General features: G+C 36.3%; 1 protein-coding gene across 3 annotated transcripts in view; it reads right to left on the bottom strand.

The window, feature by feature from the left end:
• LOC110100151 (protein DEHYDRATION-INDUCED 19 homolog 2) overlaps positions 1-14,795 on the bottom strand; it is a 44,688-nt gene that overhangs the window by 1,257 nt on the left and 28,636 nt on the right. The gene's annotated exons all lie outside the window — the stretch shown is intronic.

Raw genomic sequence — 14,795 nt, 5'->3', positions numbered from 1 at the left:
CCATTTGACTTCCTCTCTTGATGGTTTCTTGATGTAATATGTATTAGAGACAAGGATCAACTCTTCTCTACGCCCCCATCCTTGGATTCTTGCTCTGCTAAGCCATTGATAGACACACAGCGACACACGATTATTAGTGCTCTAGTTTCTTGATTTTCTTCAGAATTTAAAATTTAACCTATTATCTATTAGTGCTCTTACAACAAATAAACAACTTATGATGACCTTCTATAATCATTTTATCATCCAGGAAAACAATAAGTAGGAGAACAATTAGTAATGTAAAAGACAAGGGCACCTCTACATCCTTGATACAAAAATATTAAACACTAATTTTCTATGAAATATATATCAACATCTATGTACATGTCTTAGAAAGACTGCATTGGCTCAAGGATCAATTAAAATGTGATGCATCAAAATTTAGCGAGAAAGAACTTTGTTACATGTGCCCTTTAGCTCAACAACTCGATTGCCATTTTTCTCTCATTATCACATGTCTAAACACACTTTGACTTGGTATATTATGACACTTGAGGACCCTATCACATTCCATCAAATTCTGGATATTAATATCTTTAACTTCAGTTGAAAATCACTCTAGATATGATGGGGAAATACCATATGATCAATATGTCTGACAAGTCGCACTATACATCAACCCAATATGCATCTTCTTCTCCAAGACTACGAAAATGTACTTTTGGAACACCAATGGACATTAAGATAAAGAAAAAAAAAATGAAGTACTGTACTATACTTTAATATGGAAATGTAACAATGGTTTATTTTTTTATGAGTTGGATCTAACAAATAGGAAGCATCCAATGCAATCCCTAAATTTTTTCATATGATTGTACCTAGTTTATAAAAAAAATTCATCGGATAATGCAAAAAATTAAACCTGACAAATTTCTTTAATATTAAAGATGTGATACATCAACTTTCATGCATAGCAGACCCCAAAAAAATTTTGTGGTTAAAGGAAAGCATCAACATCTATTAAATGTTGTCAGGGCTTCATACTTTCATTCTTGTGTCCCCATTCATTTTTGGAATGAATGCATACTCACAACTTTTTCATTTAATTGAAAACCATCTTTGTTGGTTAAACACAATACACTATATGAAATGTCATATGATAGACTATTGATTACTCTCTTTTCAGATTTTTGGATGCTTGGCTTTTGTTTCCACCCTTCCAATCAATCAAACAAAATTCAAACCAAGAGTCCACACTTGTGTCTTTCTCAGTCATCCACTAGGCATGAAATCCTACAAACTCTATGACATTGAGACGAAAAAAGATTTTTATAATCACAAGATGTTGTCTTCTATGAAAAGGCCTTCCCTTTTCAACATAATGTTAACATAAACAACTAGGAGGATCCTTTTTTGACTTTGTGCTTCCAAGCTCTTCCATAAACATTTAGGACAACATCCCTAATTGCACTTTGACTCGAGAAAATCACCTCCCACCAAAATTTAGTGGGATCAATGATACCGAGTCCAATCAAGATCTCATAATTTCGTTACCTTGGGCCGTCGTGATCCCTAGTATGCTTGGTCAAAGGAGAGAATCGACCCAACCTGATTGAAGGATCATTTTTTACAGTCATAAGTTACCTCGTCTAAGATTATCTTGTAGACTTGGAATGAATACTAGATTAAGGGGACCTTTTTGAGTCGAGCATAGCAAATAGATGACTTTGTGTACTATCAAGTATACCCTATGAGTCATTACTCAAAAGTTTTGAGCTAATGGGAAACATACAAACTTTAGTCATGATCGTAATTTAGTGGCACCATTTTGGGGCAAAACAAAGTGGTCAAAAGACCTTGGTCGTAATCGTTTACTTGTGGTTCCATTTAGTGGCAAAATCATCAATTAGAGGACATGTCCACGTCCATACCGATGAAAGATTGTTTAAGAATGAATCTTAGCGATATGCTCGATACGACATTTGCTCTTTGTGAGCTAGGGTAATTTTCAAATTTATTACCCCCAACAAACAGTTATGGAAGATAAGTGAATTTTGATTTAAGTTTTTCTTAGGTGATAATCTATGATGCACCGACACGGACACAACACGACACGGACATGGGACACGACATTTTTTAAAAATATAGGACACGGGTGCGGCGTGGACACGACATAATAATAATAAATCAAAGTAATTATAACTTGTTTAGCTTATAACATAAAAATGTTTAGTACAAAATGTCTAGTATAACCACAAAAATATAAGCAAAAAATCATTTAGTACAACATGAAAGTTCAACTACTCAATAGAGGGAATGATAGAATTAAATTCAGAGGTTAATCTTTGGCCTTCAATATCATCATCATTGAATATCATTGCTTCCAACTCTAATTCATCTAGAGATAGATTTGCAACCTCCAATAATCCCATATCATCAAGGCACTAGAATCCATCTCCAGCAACATCCCATATCTTGTTATCACCTGTCATATAAAGTGGGGTTTTCCTTGATAGAAGACGAAGATTTCTATGCACATAAACTAAATCTTCAGTCCGTTGTGGAGTTATTTTATTCCTCTTCATTGATTGAATAAATGAGTATGTGCTCCAATTTCTCTCACAACAGGAAGAGAATGATACTTGGCCAATAAGTTTTATTGTTATGGTTTGAAGAAGCGGTGCTGAAGCTTCATGAATCAACCACCACATTTTTGAATCCATCATCTATCAACCAAAGATTCTTGATCACCAAAATCTTCTAAATATCCAAAGAACTTTGCAAGTTATATATTAATTTTTCTTCTCTCCTCATTTGAAAAATATCGTTTCAAGCATATCTTTCTCATATTTGATACTTCTAAATCTTTTTGTGGTGAGACACATTGAGGGTCTTCTTGAAGCTATTCTTTACTTGAATACTTTCAAATAATACAAAGCATATAAAATTATTTATTTATTTACCAAGAAATTTAAAAAATAATTTAAAAGATGAATACAAATCTATCTTGGATTTAATGAATGGGCCAAACAATGTAGATGTGTGTTGCTTCTGATCTACCTATCTTCAAAAATGGTATAGACAATACTCCAAAAACTTGAATTTTCATTATGTGACTTTCTTTCATGTCTGTATATAATATCTTTCACTTTTGTTAACATAGAGTCACACATCTCATAAATCAAATGTAAGCGTGATTTATCCGTGTCATCCTCTCTCAACATGTCATAAATCGGATCAGTGAAAGCCAAAATGTAATCTATATCATCCCACCACAAATCATCTAAGACCTTTTCTTTCAAATACCTTGCATTTCCAACATCATCTTCTCGATAGCAAGACCACTTCTCACTAATCACCATAGATTGAAAAGCATTTTTTATTTGTTTTGTCTTCTCAACATAATTATGACAGAGGCAAAACAAGTTTCAGAAATAGCTAACATTCTCAAATGTGAGAAATCATTAAACATTGAAAGTCTTATCGAGTGATTCATAATGAAATTTTTTATCAAAATAGCATCATCTGCAACCATCGTTATCCAATGACATTCAGCATAGATGATTTTATTTGCTTCTGTATTCTTCATTGCACAAATATTTTTTAGAGCAAGATTTAAAGTGTGCACAACACATGAATCCGGAATATATGAGGATAAGTTTGTTCCACCAACAATCCTACAGCTCTATACATCGGTGCATTATCTGTTATAACCTGCACAATATTTGAAGGCCCAATAATAACTATCACCTCTTTACTCAAATTGACAATGAAATATTTATCCTTGTATTCTCCTTCATAACTCACAACTTTAATAAACATTTGGCAATTCTCTGTAACGATCATGAAATTAAAGAGTAGTCTTCTTTGAAGATCAGTCCAACCATCACACATCAAAGTGACTCCTTTTTCTTTCCACGCCTCTTTTGTTGGTTCAAGCAACGTTTCAATATGTGCTGTTTCCCTTTCCAATAATTTTGATCTTAATGCATTGTAGCCAGGTGGAACATAACCTGCAAGGTTGTTATTACATGTAAAAGTGAATGCATTTTTATAATGAGGATTTCTTGCAAGGTTGAAAGGAAGTCCAACTGAAAAAAAAAAAAACATTATTGCAATTTCACCATCCAATTCCTCTCGTTGTTGCATGTTAAAAGCCTTCTCTAAAGCACTACGGGCAACTCTTTTTCTTTTCTTTGAATCATATCATTCACTTCTATATGATAATGAATGATCAACTCAAACAGATGAGGATGAAAAGTGGGATGAACCATGGGTAGATGGCAAAAGTATCTCTTTAGAAAGTGCCCTTTTGATCCTAGATTCAGCTTCATCAACTTGTCTGTTCAATTCAATCGACTGTGACGTAGTAAACTTAGGACACATTTTAATTCCATGGCCATAAATCTTAAATAGATGTGGTTTCATCCTAGAATAAGATCCTTTGTAGGTGCCACCACAATAATTGCATTTGAATGACACATTCCCTCCTCCTTCAAAACTTTTTCCTAACCTTGTAACATGAATCCATAATGGCTTATCAGATTCTACATATAGCTCTTTTGAACTACTCCCGCCATAACTAGAGCTCATTTTGCTTTTAAATTCACTGGTAAAATAGAAGAAATAAAGACTTAATAAATAATTTCAAACAAAGTTAAAAAATAATTAAAGAACTATTACATCATGCGTTATGCCGGGGGTCGAAGGGGGCGCTGCCCCCTGGCGAGGTTCAACCTGGGGGTCAAGGTGTAGCGCCCCTGCTGGGGTTTCCGGGGGCAGCGCCCCCGGAACAAAAATTTTATTGTAAGAGTAAAAGAGAAGTGAAAGCGTAGCAAAAGCGCAATGAAAGAGCAGAAAAAACGCAGTAAAAGTGTAGCAAGAGCACAGTGAAAGCGTATTGAAAGCGTAGTGAAAACGCATTAAGGGGCTGCTTGGTTGCTTGAATTAGGAGGGTAAAGTAAAACAAATACATGTATTTACTAAATTCGGCTGTTTGGCTAAAATTTTGAGCATAACAAAAGGAAACCCTCCGAAGAATTGGCATTTATTACGGGAGGTGGATCCCGCGACTTTAAAAGTCGCTCAAATTGAGCGGGTTTGAAATTCTTCGCTCGATAACTAGCCTCGTGCGATCCCTCTTGCGAAGAGCAAAGTCGAACAGCCAAGAGTGAGCCGAAGTCGAATAGCAACGAAGAAAAGGAAGGAGCGATCCGTGCGGTCTGTCGGTCTCGCGCGAATGAACGAAGTCGAACGACGACAAGGGAGCCGAGAAGCGACAGTGCAATCTATGCACCCCCTGCGAATCAACGAAAATGAATAGCAACGACGAAAAGGAGAAGATGAAAGGCGAACCCTAGACCCTCTCGTCCTTCCCGTCGAGGTAACCGAAGCTGCCTTTGACGGCGGTGCTGACGTGCGTTTGATCAAGGGAAGAAGGGCCGACTTTGGAACACCCCTACAGAAGACCTCACCAAAAAAGACTTAACGCACGAACTAAGCACTGCCATCGTTGCTGATTCGTGCTGCATTGCTTCCCACCTCTTGTATTGTAGATGGAGAGCGATGGGAATAAGAAAGAGCAACCTGCTCTATGGACGAGTACATATTGATTCAGATGACTACTAAACACCCACTAGAATAATTGAAACTTAGCGGCTGCAAGTGGGATTTAACTTAAATCGAGGTTAGTACTGGTTGAGGAAGAGTCCAAACCTACAGTGAGAACAACACTGCCGCCGAAGTGAGTCCCCGTCCCATTTTGAATTAAATTCCCTTCCCTTTGGTTCGCTGAGCTTTCTCGAGGTCTTGAATACAGGCGTCAAGTTTATAACACAAAATAATACTAAATATTATAACAACACTTTTTTTATAAATACACTAATTTTAATGTCAAAATAAATTATTAAGAAACAATGCTTTTACTTTACTTTGGATGTACCTAACCAAACAACGGAAATAATTCTCCAGCGTTTATTTTGCAGACGACCAAACAGGCTCAAAGTATTCGGAATGCATTACATTTACTTTACATTGCATTTACTTTACACTGCATTTCTTTTTCAGGCAACCAAATAGCACCTAAATAAACAAAAATTTTTTGTAAGAGTAATTTTAATCCAAAACAAATAAAATACTTTAAAAAAATATGCTCTTTCGATCACAAATATACATAATCATTGAAAAATGAAGAGAAACGACGAATGGAGAAAAAAATGGCGAAATCAACTTACAAGTTTGAAAAATTTTCTGTGGTTTGGCGTCAGCTTCCCTTGGCTGCGCGTAGAAACTAAGGAGGATGAATTGTTGCTTACAGCCGGAAGGGAAGACCAAGGGTGCGATCTCCAGCCAACTGCTGCTCTCCTCAATCGCTCAGGAAGACCACGAATACGAGATTAAGGCAAAGATGAAGACTCGGACATGAACTGACTAATATGAAATAGCGGGATTAAGATTTTATTTATTTATTTATTTATTTATTTATACAATAGCATGACACGCATGTCCGGTTTAATTTTTCTTTTTTTAAAATGGGACATGCTAATGACGTGTCTGACATGTGTCCTCGCCGTGTCGATCGCGTGTCCGTGTCCGACACTGCATACCCTCTTAAAACGAAGTGTCGGTGCATCATAGGTGATAATTTTATTTGCATATTCTCACAATTTTGGAAATTATTTACTTACAAACATTTATTGAAATTTAATCAGAGCATCAATTAATTTTGAAATTTGGAGTATTTTTTAGAAATAATTAGTCCTCACTAGTTGAATTTTTTTGTCAACACGACTATCATCGAGGTGACGTTGAGATCATTTTAATATATTTATATTTACAATGGGGTTTAGAGGCATTTAAAAATGTGTGAGGCCCCCTTGGTTGAGATTCACTCTCAACACGGCTATCATCGAAAGAAATTTTATTTTGTTGTTTAAACTTTGTCAACTCTATTCATCCGCCAACAGAGGGTCGAGTTTAACTACTACTTTTAGAGATTATCATATAGGTGTTGAAACTGATAGCCTATATTTTAATATATGAATTTCTTGTAAGGAGGCCTAATATGAACTTTAAAATCAACTTTTCTAGGTAGATTTCAAAATCATATATTCGCATATAAATTTAAGTCTTCTCGAATCTAGTCGTTCTAAGGAGGATTGGACTTGAACATTAAAATTCACTTTTTGATTTTAGCTCGCCTACGCAACGTCCTTGGTCGTTAAATTTAAGTGTTTAACATGATCTTCAAATCACATGCGGGGAATTTTTTTTTAAATGACGTGCACCTTTAATGTGTTTGCACTGTGCACTTGCATGCTCTTCAGTGCATTTGCATGGTGCATTCACATACTTTGAATGTGTTAACATGCTTTTTTGAGCGAGGGATTTAAAATTTCATTTATGATTTTCAGTCCAAAAAGAGTTCTTGAACATCAAGCTTGTATATTCATTGTGCTCGTTGGAGCACATACAAACTTGCCACTTTAAAGAGATTATTTTTACAACTTTTGAAGTCTTTGCCCGATTTGTAATACACCCATATAATGCTTATATGCAATATATGGTGTATTAGAGGCATTTGCACATTTCTCAAGTTTGAGGGCTGTCTTGAATTGCATGCACATGATTTGAAAATATCCTGATTAGGTTGTCTTTGCATTTCTTGCACGAATTTTTAAATGTTGCACATCAGGATTTGAAAATTGTCTTGCAAAATTCGTGAAATTGACAATACTGCACAAATTTTAATTTTAGTATTTATATTTTGCAATTTTAGGCGATCTTCTGTCCACTTGCACAAAAGGGGTCATGGATTCGGTGGCTACGAAGAAAACATTGGAACAAATATGGGGACAAGTACAAGCACAAGCACAAGCACGAGCACGGGCATATTTTTCTCATGTCGTACTTTACAAATTAAAATATTATTATTTAATTATTGTTGGAGAAACCACAAGCTTTTCCTCTTCTTATAAATATGATGGGAATGGGAGAGTTATTTCTCACATTTCAAAGCTTTAGATTTCATTTGAGCATGAGTTGCGGGTTTCTTAGAATTTTTTGAGGTTCAGCTCATGCTTGGGCGAGCTTGCTAGTTCAATTTAGCTACCTGTATATCCTGTTCCCTATTTTAAATTTTATTTTTTTAATCTTGCTTGCATTTAATTGTTAAGTGCTTGATTTACATAACTGTTACTAAGATTAGTTAAATTTTGCAAGCCTTACATCCACTGTAATTTATTTTGAGTCCTAGTCCAGATAGAATTCTAGTAGCTTTCCGATGTCTCCCCATCATAGGGTAATTCTATGGAGAATCTGGGCCTAATCACCACGTCAAAAAGGCATATATAAGATATTGCATGAGAAAATTTAGGATTGGTAAGAACACCTAGTTGCGTTGCACAAGCTCCTAACCAGGTACCTTCTGCCAAGCTATGCCACGCTAAAAAAAGCGTATACTCAAATTGTTGGCATCCCAATTCAGCTGGTTATCTGAAAATCAATTATTATTATTCTCCAATGTGCTCAGCAAACCACTACTCCACAGCATTCATGGCTAACAAGGCTTCATCTAGATTCTCCTTGTCAGTAGCCTTTTCATTTCATGAGGCATAATCCATCCCCGCTCAACATTTGGAAGTGGCTCCATCTTGAAAAGCTAGAATTGCATGCAACTAAAGCCATCTCCTACTCATAGTAGGTCACACCAAACTTCTCCTTAACACAAAAATGGGGATCTTCCTATTCTTGCTACGCAAGTTGGCATAATTTCCCATAAAGCTTTTATATATATATATATATATATATATATGATGTGAAACAAACAGGAGTTACTTTAAGAAATTAAAGAGAGCAAATTAACAAAATAATTCCAAAATAAAGTTATTACTTATAACAAAGATTGGTCCTCGGAGTTCCTAGTCTTTAACTTGTTTTAGGCAAAGAAGAGCGAAGTCGATTAACCAAACAATTCAAGAAAACACAAAGATGTAAAGCTACGACGATAAACAAGAATCCACGATTTAATAAGAAAACTTTCACCTTTGGAGCCCATACGCTCAAACAATTTAGCGGAAGAAGAGTCTCCACATTAGAATCGAGGTCACTCTGAGGAAGAAGGAACCTAGGATCGTCGTTTTTGGATAGGTGGCCGGAGGGGTGGAGGATGATGGTCGTCCAATGATGATCCAACGTCCCTTTGATCTTTGCTCGTCGATCACGTCAACTAAGGCGTATTGGATACGGTCGATGTAGTCTTCAACGGTGTTGTCGAAATCAAAGCTCACGTCAAAGAACGGCGATTGGGGGATATCGAGTTGACCTCTATCGTCATGCACAAATCCAAAGTTCCATTCGGGTTCCGCCATGCATCCTTGTCGGGAGATGAAGGAGCACCGTTGGAAACAAGGGGAAAAGGAGGGGTGGAGGTGGCGGCTAGGTTGAGAGATCAAGAGAGAAAATTTCAGGAATTCTGAAATTATTTCAGGTTTTGGGTGAGAGGGAAGGGATTGATTGTGAATTTCAAATTGAATCCCATCAAGGAGGGGGGCGGCAATGAGGGGAGGGATTTGGGGCTGGTTTTGTGGGGAATTGGAGTTAATTAGGGAGAGAGAAGGAGCCCATGAAGGGGGCCGGCCACATGAGTAGGAGAGAGGGGCTTGAGTTTTGGTTAAGTGGGGCCACCATATTAAATTACAGATTTTACAAAAATCTGAATTAAATTTCAGTTTTCTTAAGGGGAGAAAACTTCCATTTAGGAGGGCAATCAATTTAAACAATTTGAATTTCAAATTTGAAATTGAAAATCACTTAAATGGAATGGGCTAAATTTGGAAACAATTAATGGCCACAAGAAAAATTTGAAATTTCAAAATTGGAACTCTATGGAGGGGGCGTCCGGCGGCGTAGAGGAAGGGAAAAGGGCGGTCACGGTGTGGGGTGGCGGCCGGCGGGAGGTGGTAGCCAAGGGCCGACGGCTTGGGGCTGTTTTGGGATAGGCGGCGGCAAGAGCAAGGGGGAAGGAGTGGAATTTTCTAGGGATTCGACGACGACGGATTTACTAACCTCAATTGTCTCAATTGAATTTCCACAAGATTAGCTAGTACGAAAACTAGAACTCACAAAGAAATCTAGATTTCTCCGGCGAACTTACTAAGAGATCGTGGAGGAGTGAACTCACAAATAGAATAAGCAGCAAATTTCATTTCATCCAAACTTCTATTACATAAGAAAAATGACCATATATAGGCCTCGAAATGACAAAGGAAACAAAAGACTAAAATGCCCCTAGGCTACAATAGCGACCAAATGCCCAAAAGGCAAAACGGAAAAAAAACATAAAATAAAAATAAACTACTACATAAAATGACTAAAAATACACTCATGATCGTGGTCGTCGATCTCCGGCGTCTCCTGATGGTAAATTTTCAATAATCAAAGATGTGACGAAATCGCTGAGATGTCCTCATCATATATATATATATTATATATATATATATTATATATATATATAATATATATATATAAAGAGAGAGAGACAACATACACAAACTTAAAGCCCTAACATCTAGTCGGCCTCAATTCTTCACCACAATCTTCTCTCCCACATGCAACCATCCTCCGCAAGCACTGCCACAACATTCACCTGTAAGTTATAGGTTCATACTCTTCCCTGTGTGATCTATCTCCAGCTCCCACCCATCACCCTCTCCCTACACAGGACTCTCCATGCACCATCCTCTAAGCCTTACAATCCTTATCATGCCGGTCTTAGCTAGTTATTTTTAGCTGGCAAGCTTGAACTTCCAGCTTTTTTAAAGTTCAGAACAAAGTTGTATGATTACAAGCAAGCTATCATACAATAAATACTAAGGAAAAACAAAATCTTTTAATGGAAGAACAAGTTTAGAATTTACCTCTTAACTTCATCAAATCAACTTCTTGAAATGCAAATTATCTTCATATTTGGATCATAATTATGATAAATAGTGAAAATTTGTTCATATAATTGCAAAATAAACATTTCAATAAATGTCATATGAATAATTTTTTTATCACATTCGAGTTGCTTTAAGGCAGGATTGGAACTTTGTTTGACCGTCCACTTCGACCGCGTCCGCACGGGACCGGCTCAGACGCGAAATGTCGCGTGATCTCCGCCTCCTGCGGAGATCGAGCGGCCCGACCAGCCCATTAGAGCATTTTAGGAAGCGTTTTTTAGCGTTTTAAGAGGGAAATTTGAATGTAGGGACTGTTTAGGGATTTCCTTTTGATTTGTATGCATTAAATAGTTATTTTTCCTAGGGTTTGGGCATCTTGAATTTGGCTGAAATTTGAGATCTCTTAGATTTAGGTTTTCTTTGGGCTCTAGCGGCGTCTAGAGATTTGGGAGAGATCGATCCTCCTCTCGAATTGAGGATCAATTGTATCTTGCTATTTTATTCATCGACTAGTGGAATACAAGCTTTTCTTTGAGTTTTCTCTCAGATTTCCTTGTGGTTTTGCTGTTTTTCTGCTGTGGACAGCAGATTTACTGCTGTTTGCACTTCGTTTGGTGTTAGGATTGCTTGAGAACTCAAGTTTACCCTTAGGAGGTTACTTGCGAACTCAAGTATTTCCTATCAAACTTTCACAGAACATAAAATGTTATAACAAAATATGTAAAATGTTTGAGTTAAGAAAATAGAGCTTGACGGCAAGCATGCCCAAATAGAAGCAATAGCTCAATACAACTTCAGCAGCAGCAGCATCTCACTTAATTTTTTGAACGACAACAGGCATATTAAACGAAACCTATGATTATTAACAAAGTGCACATGCACTAGGAGTCTTGCAGCCATTATGTAATTGGGGTGTGATGGCAAGATCTTTCTGTGTAGCAGGTACTCTTGATGTTGTTGATGGTTGGTGGTGGTAATAATATTTTGTTGGCTAGTGAAGGCTATGGTGGAAGCTCATAGGTATGGTGAAGAGGGGATTTATTTATGGACTTTGGACAATGGAGAGGGCATGATTTAACTTGTTTTGGTGTGGCCGAGAGGTGTTGAGCCATCCAAGAGGATTGTGGGCCTTCGAGGGAAAGGGGAAGACGCTAATAGGACTTGGAGGAATCTAGGATTTATGATGAAAAGATCATACCCAAAAAGGAAAGGCTAGGAATTTTGATGTGGAGGGATTGGAGGTGAAGGTGGACAACCTTGGGATCTTGTGGAATGAGATATTTAGGATTGTTGAGATGTTAAAAGTGTCGGCTAGGATTAGAGTTATTTAAGAGATGGATCAGCCATCAAGTTTCACCAAGTATATTGCTCATAAACAAAATACCTTTAAACATTAACAAATACCTCAATGAAAGAACATTATGATATTTAAAGCAAAACAAAAAAATACAATTCAAAATATAAAGAGAAAGTGAAGGGACTGGCCACATTCTTGAATTTTGAATTTCATTATCTTTGAAATGGAGAGAGTTGGACTTGTAGGAAAAGCCTTGAAGGCTTGAACCAAGTCTTGATTTATGCAACCATTTGAATTTTGAATTTGAAGAAGGGGCCCACCACATGAATGCTTCTTGGATAATGTTCACCAACCAAAACCCTTCACAACTACCTCCCAACCAAATTCCCAACTCTCAACCAACTATCAACTACCTTTTAACAACCTTTTAACGAACTTCTAGCAAACTTTCAATTAACTTTTGAAATTTAATTACAATAATCATTGGAGGCCAAGAAGTGAGGCACCTTTAAAGTAATTATAGACTGCCAAAAGAAAATAGAAGTGTTGGGAAGAAGGAGAGGAAACCAAAAAAAATTCATTCAAACCATTTTGATTACAATAGGGGCTATTCAAACCATTTTGATATCGGTAAAATAAATAAATTCCTAATTTAAGTCGATGCTCCAAAAAAAATGGAGTGATTTATATGAACTTGGTAGAAGTACCCAACAGGAAAGTAATTAGGTCAGCTTACCATTACAGCCACACTGCAGCAACAGGGTCACGAACTTATCCGTGCTTTAGTTTCTTGATTATCCTAAGAGTTTACCTTGCATTTGTAAATCTATATATTGACCTACAATTCTCTGTTGCCGTAAGTTGGAGAAATATTAAGTAATAATATTTCCATTTCACTAACTCTCTTGATGGTTTATTGTTGTAATATGTATTAAAGATAAGGATCAACTCTTCTCTACGCTCCCATCCTTGGATTCTTGCTCTGCTAAGCTATTGATAGACACAAGGTGACACACCACCGAAGGGTAAGCAGTAGACCAGCGATAAAGGATCTAATCGAATCATATTATCTACACCAGTATAATTGCCCCGGCATCACATCAATGTCTAAACCAAGAGGCATAGTTATCTTTGGCGTTACAAGTTGCATAAGCATCTATCAGGTTACTTCACCAAATTCGCACAAGTCTTTGCAGAGACACTAAATTAAATTCTAATTTGATTTTAAATGATAGGCTATTCTTCAGAATTTAAAATTTAACCTGTAATCTATTAGTGCTCTTACAACAAATAAACAATTTATGGTGACCTTCTATGATCATTTTATCATCCAGGAAAAGAATAATAGGAGAACATATAGCAATGTAAAAGACAAGGGCACCTCTACATCCTTGATACAAAAATATTAAACACTAATTTTCTATAAAATATATATATCAACATCTATGTACATGTCTTAGAAAGACTGGATTGGCTCAAGGATCAACTAAAATGTGAAGCATCAAAATTTAGCGAGAAAGAACCTTGTTACATGTGCCCTTTAGCTCAACAACTCGATTGCCATTTGTCTCTCACAATCACATGTCTAAAACACTTTTGACTTGGTACACTATGACACTTGAGGACCCTATCACATTCCATCAAATTCTGGATATTAATATTTTTTACTTCGGTTGAAAAACACTCTAGATATAACGGGGAAATACCATATGATCAATATGTATGACAAGTCGCACTATACGTCAATCGAAGCTGCATCTTCTTCTCCAGGACTACAAAAAAGTACTTTTGAAACACCAATGGGCATTAAGATAAAGAAAAATAATGAAGTACTTTATTGTACTTTAATATGAAAATGTAACAATGGTTTTTTTTTTCACTTGGACCTATTATTTAAACACAAATCCGAAGCATCCAATGCATTCCCTAATTTTTTTGATATGATTGTTACCTAGTTTATAAAAAAAAAAATTAAAATAATTTAATCAGATAATGCAAAAGAATTAAACCTGACAAATTTCTCTAATATTAAAGATGTGATACATCAGCTTTTATGCATAGTAGACCCCAACAAAATTTTGTTTCAAAGCATCAACATCTCTTAAATGTTGTCAGGGCTGCATACTTTCAATCTTGTCCCCGTTCATTTTTGAAATGAATGCATACTCACAACTTTTTCATTTAATTGAATTGTTGGTTAAACAAAATACACTATATGAAATGTCATATGATAGCACTATTGATTACTCTCTTGCAGAGTTTTTGGATGCTTGGCTTTTGTTTCCATCCTTCCAATCAATCAAACAAAATTCAAATCAAGAGTCCGCACTATTGTCTTTCTCAGTCATCCACTAGGCATGAAATCCTACAAACTCTATGACATTGAAACGAAAAAGATTTTTATATCACAATATGTTGTCTTCAATGAAAAATCCTTCCCTTCTCAACATAATGCTAACAAAAACAACTAGGAGGATCCTTTTTTTGACTTTGTGCTTCCAACCTCTTCCATAGACACCAGATTGACTCGAGAAAATCACCTCCCACCAAAATTTAGTAGGATCAATGATAACAAG

The sequence above is a fragment of the Dendrobium catenatum genome, unplaced genomic scaffold (assembly GCF_001605985.2).
Source record: "Dendrobium catenatum unplaced genomic scaffold, ASM160598v2 original_scaffold_105874, whole genome shotgun sequence".
NCBI lineage: Eukaryota > Viridiplantae > Streptophyta > Magnoliopsida > Asparagales > Orchidaceae > Dendrobium > Dendrobium catenatum.
Note: the sequence above shows the minus strand (reverse complement) of the source record. Positions and strands in the feature narration are given on the sequence as shown.